A 5,995-nucleotide genomic window follows, 5' to 3' on the forward strand; every position below is an offset into this window, starting at 1 on the left:
CGAAAAAATCAAAGCCATAAAAGGCTTAGGCATTTTCCCCCAACTTAAGTGTCAACCTAATATGTTAATTTCCACCGATTCAAAGCATTTTAGTAATACAACTCTCATATAATAAGCCTTCATAGAAGATTTTAGGACAGCTGACTGGGGAGGAGATGGGGTGGGGGAGGAAGAGGAAGGGGGGGGGACAATCCTGGGTCGCCCTCTGGCTTTGTCTGCACCCCCTCCCTTCGTTCCCAGGCGGCGGATCTGGGACTCCCCTCACACGTCCGCGGGGACCAAGGGGGAGTCGGTGGCTGGAGATAAACAAGGCAGCGGCAGCGGCAGTGGCTGAGGAACAGGGAAGGCTGAGGTGGCCAACCCGCAGCACTGGCCAGGGAGACAGGGGCGTCCCTAAGACGCCAGGAGGGCGCCATGCCACGAGGACAGTGCTCCCCGCAGCCGCCTGAGCCACCACCCGATCAGGAAGGAGCCCCATGGCCTCCGAGGACCGACGGCCCTCCCCCACCACCCAGCCTGGGGGCCCTGGCACAGCGCCACTGTGGCGCTTCCCGGCCTCCCGCCGGCCCTCCCATCCTTCCCCGGAGGCTGCGTTGTCCCTGACTCAGGCGCTCCTCCACTAGGCACCACCGCCTGGCACGGCCTCGCCTCGGTCGCCAGAACCCAACATGCCCAGTTCTGGCAGTCGGGCTCTCAGAGGATCATGAGTGAGGCAGCGAACTGGGTGGCCAACGGGGCGAGCTTGGAGGATTGTCACTCCAACCTCTTCTTGCTGGCTGAACTCACAGGAATTAAATGGCCTAGGCACAATTTTGGAGGGCATGGGGCCTGTGGACACATAATTCCAGCCCCAGCCCAAGATGATCCAATCTTGGTAACATTTCATCCACTGCCTGCCATACCTGTAGTGTGTATAGCGTCATGATGTCAAACCAGATTGCAAAGAATCATGGATATTCTGGTGGGGATGAACCCAACCTTGTGGGTGTAATACAACATGAACTGCAGTTTGTGGAAGAAGGACTCTGGGAAATGGCCTTTCCTATGAATGTAGGACGCTGCTCTTCAAAGCGATCTACAATTTCTTAGAAAGGTGCCTAATGGATAAGAATTTCGTTAGGATTGGGAAGTGGTTTGTTCAACCCTATGAGAAGGACGAAAAGCCAGTCAACAAAGTGAACATTTGTTGTGTGTTTACATTTTTTCTTCACGGAGAAAGAAATGTATGCACAAGTGTGGAGATTGCCCAACATCAGCAAATTTATTTGATCAGTGAGGAACATATACACATGGCTCAGTCTCCACCTGCACCATTTCAAGTACTGGTGAGTCCACATGGCTTAAATGGCATGCTAACAGGCCAAGCATATAAAATGTCAGACCCAGCCACGTGCAAGTGGATTGAGAAATGGCAATATTTCTACCCGATGGTGCTAAAAAAGAAAGAGGAGTTGAAAGAGGAAGAAGAGTTGGGGTATGATGATGATTTCCCTGTGGCAATCGAAGTAATTGTTGGTGGTGTTCAGATGGTCTACCCTTCAGCTTTTGTATTGACCTCTCAGAATGACATCCCAGTACCTCAGAGTTTTGCCACTGCTGGAGGCCATATTACAGTTGGGAAGCCGGGACTTGATAGAGTGAAGGACCCAAGTAACTGGGGGATGCCTCTGACCCTTCCCACCTCTCCAGAGCAGGATATCACAGGAGTGGAGATATGCAGACTGCTACCAGTCATCTGGGTTCCCAAGACCAGGGGATGGTAACTATGCACAGTCAAAGAGATCGGGGAAGATTCCTTCAAAACTCCACAATCATATGGTTCATCGAATCTGGAAGGAATGCATCTTCAACAGAACCCAGTCCAAGAGGAGCCAAATGTCAACTCCAGATCTTGAAGAAGAGCCTGCTAACAATCCTGCTACCTGGGGTTTTGTGGATTCAACCCAAAGAGTCAGCTATTCTTGTTCCAGGCATAAACTTTTAAAACAGTGTGCAGTAAGACCCAGTTGACCTCCCACAATTTCTCAACCAGGGTTCAGTGCAAGACCATCATCATCTTCATCTTTACTACCTCCTGCTTCTTCTAAGCACAAAATAACATAAAGACAAGAAAAAGGAGATAAGTTCCAAAAGAGATCCTTGATACCATTTCATCATAGACCCTCTGTGGCTGAAGAGTTACGCATGAAACAGGATACACCAGGACAAAAGATAGGGTTGGCATGGATGGACTCCTCCTTAGAGGTATCTAGCAGTTCAAAGTATGATAAGCAAATGTTCGTGCCTTCCAGAAATACAAGCAAGCAAATGAATCTGAATTCTATGGCTTCACCTCATTCCCCTTTTTCCCCTCTGCCACCAACATTCAGCGCTCAGCCATGAGGTCAGGAAAGAGAAAGTTTGGACCCACCTTCTGTCCCTGTGAATCCAGCCCTCTGTGGAAATGGGCTAGAACTTCAGCAATTATCTACTTTAGATGACAGAACTGTCCTCATAGGCCAAAGACTGTCTCTAATGGCAGAGATCAGAAAGATAGCCTTATATTGTGGGATTAATCCCTCAAACCCAGAGTCATCAGATAAATTGTGGCATAGTTTTCATCTCCCAGCCAGCGCTGATGCATTGTTTAGGCCTCCAGAGCTCCAGGGTGAGAGATGTGATTCAAAAATGGAGGTGAACTCAGAGAGCACTGCATTGCAAAGACTCTTTGTACAACCTAACAAATGGTTTAAAATCTGGCAAGACAAGCAGACCCAGATGCAGTCACTCCACTTCCTTGACCCGTTGCCTCTGTCACAGCAACTTGGAGACAGTTTCGAAGAAGTCAGTGACCCATGTACCTTTTAAGATGGCAACATAAAATACATCTTCACAGCAAATAAGAAATACAAACAAGGGACAGATGAGGATTCCCTGAAAAAAAAGTCAGAGGATGGATTTGGTTCAAAGGATGTCACTACACCAGGTCATTCCACACCAGTGCCTGATGGGAAAAATAACATGTCTATTTTCAGTTCTGCTACTAAAACAGATGTCCAGCAGGAAAATGCAGCTGGCTCCAATAGACTTATGCAGGTGACAGATTTGGCACCTTCCCTGCATGACTTAGACAACATCTTTGACAATTCCGATGATGACGAACTTGGGGCTGTATCACCTGCACTGCGCTCATCAAAAATGCCTATAGTTGGAACAGTGCCCTCTCTTCCCAAAGGCTTCACTTCATCACCACATCTCTGTAGCACAGTCAGATGAACTTCTCCCTACCAGGAATTATATGAGAATATTTCACTCCTGATGATAGATGACACAAGTATTAAAAGTTATCACCACATGAATCAGAGGTGCAAAATGGTCAGGAAGAGCATGGTATATAGTTTTAATATTAGATTACCTAATTTGATTAAAATTGACTATGCCTATTAAGTTGGAGCTAAGATGTAATTTTACATATAATTCTTTGAGTCCAAGGTAATAGTATAACAAAAAAAATATTTACATGATTAATATTGTATGAAAAACTACAAATAATTTCATGCAAACATTTTTCTGCTAATTGTCCATTCAGGTCATAGTTTAACCCAAACCCTTAAGTTTGAGCAGCATAAGGTGGCTAAACTGGCTTAAAAAATAATAATAATAAAAAATATATATATATATATACACACACACACACACACACACACACAAATACACACACACGAACATATGTATATATACACTTAAATATATATTAAAAACTAACTTATTCTGACATATACGTCTGCACAATATGCAAACAAATATAAATTTACTTGGCAAAATACAAAATTCATTCAAAATAATAAATTTAAAATAATAAGTTCATGATTTCTAGAAACACATATAGGCTAAGAAATTTCTTAATCCCTAAAATAAGTTTTCTAAATGAAAATACTAGTTTCTTAAGATGTAGAGAAATATGTATTAAAATATATGCAGAATTATTACTGTATTATTAGAGTTGCTGTGATTATTAAAAAAGAAAAACTAATCAGTGGAGTAAGACATTTGCAGATATTTAAAATTCTGGTTGTACATATAAGTGGAATTTATGAAGATTGGTACTCACTAACACCAAAAAGTGGCAGGCTCATTTTCTACTACATTTGAAATAGATTTGCCAGATAATGTATACTGAAAGCAAATGCTTGTTTTTTAAAAAAATACAAATTTTAATTCCTGTGAATCCTGTGCCCTTTCTCTTTTTGCCTTAAGATGACTGATTACTTGTTTTTATACCATGTATTCTGAAGTGAAAGGATACTGAAATATGCTGGTAAAAATTTGGAAAAGTTCTATTTTTCAATAACAAAATTTTAAGTCCAGAATTCAATTTGAGAGACAAGGACTACCCCATAGTCTTCACCTATTAAAATTTGATTTGGGGCTATTTTAATTCACCCTAATATGTATGAATGTGTAAATTTCAAATTGCATCTTAGACTTCTCGATACTTATGTATTTGTGCTCTCCTAATACAATATAAATGTTAAAGTTATATAACTTTAAAAAATAAAGCCAAACAAATATCAAAGATTTATAGGATGACCCAATGTTTTGGTTCAGAAGTGCTAAAGTACTACATCATGCTGGAGTAGCAGTACTTCTAAATAATTTTAAAAGCTGAACACAGTCTTGCACGCAGTGCATGTGGCTACCACTGCCATCACAATCCATGCATCTGATGAAAGACCCACGGGTTTAATCCTATAGCAACTGTCTATTCTCATTACCAGTCTAAACCAGAGCCTCCTGTATTCAATGTCTGCCTTTCCCCTCGTACATTTGTCAGGACTCAACTCTATCCGGCTTTTCCTTTCCTTTAAGTTTCTAAACACAAAAACAACAAAAAAAAGTTTTTCTTCCCATTTCATATTTCCTCAGTCATAAAAGACACAATACATCTACAATTTGTGTCATCTTTGGCGGCTAGCTCAAGGCTCCATGATATATATATATATATATATATATATATATATATATATATATATATATATATATACTAGAAGTTGAAAGAAAATATGTAGGAAGGATATCTAATACAAGATGAAAGTCATCTTTTGATTGTTTTTTTATTAATTATTATTTATACATTTGAATAATCAGTAGTAGTTATCCACAAACTATTTCTATGTAGCAGAGAATGATGGGAACATTTCATTCCCAAGATTCTGAAAGGAAACATAATACAGAATCTCAAAACCTTTTTATTGTTCATAATGGTTGTATAAAATAATCCACTTAGAGAATAGGGTCCCAATATTGAATGAGCCGAGTGTAATTAGCAGTGTCTGAATGTTAGAAGAACCCACTGTTCTAAACCTTTCAGGGGTATTGCTGTCCTGACATTCTTCCATCACAGAGTGCCTCTGGTTCTGATCAAACTTGAATCCACACCAAGATACTATCAAATCATTTTAAATGAAATGACACCTGAACCGCTCTCTAGATACCTTACTACCACGAAAGGATGATTGGGTGAAAATCCTAACATCAGTAAGAAAAATGAGATAAAGATCAAGAGAGAAGTTTTTCCACCATGATTTAACCCTTCAACACACAGCAATCAAACAAGCAAGACTGCCACATCCTACAGAAACGTGAGGAACATTTGAAAACTGATTTCATCAAACGCAAAAGTTGTGCTTTACTGTTGGTCTACAATGACGCCCGGACACAGGGACCTGTCTTGCAGTTATGTTGATTTTTCCATGCTGCCTGTGTGCAACTCTTACGTTGTTCATTTCTAAATGGAACCTGAATCCCGTTTTTACCAAGAGCAATGGTGGACTGTATTTCCCCCAAGGTAATACTTTTTACCCCCTTTTGTGTGATACTTACTCAAATACGGTGGTTTATAAGGCGCTCGTGTGTTAGACAGCAGTCCATCCAGCTCCTTCCTCTCCAGGGTGCTGTGTAGGGCCTTCTCTTTGCCAAAGGTGGAGAAGGACCGCTCTGCTGCAGGCTGGGCTTC

At 41.4% G+C, this 5,995-nt stretch overlaps 1 pseudogene; it reads left to right on the top strand.

Annotated features, from left to right (window-relative positions):
* The first annotated feature begins 703 nt into the window (after window positions 1–703).
* LOC144252954 (mediator of RNA polymerase II transcription subunit 13-like pseudogene) lies at window positions 704–3,255 on the top strand (annotated as a pseudogene).
* Window positions 3,256–5,995: the final 2,740 nt, after the last annotated feature.

Source organism: Urocitellus parryii, unplaced genomic scaffold (genome assembly GCF_045843805.1).
Source record: "Urocitellus parryii isolate mUroPar1 unplaced genomic scaffold, mUroPar1.hap1 Scaffold_71, whole genome shotgun sequence".
In the NCBI taxonomy this organism is placed as follows: Eukaryota; Metazoa; Chordata; class Mammalia; order Rodentia; family Sciuridae; genus Urocitellus; species Urocitellus parryii.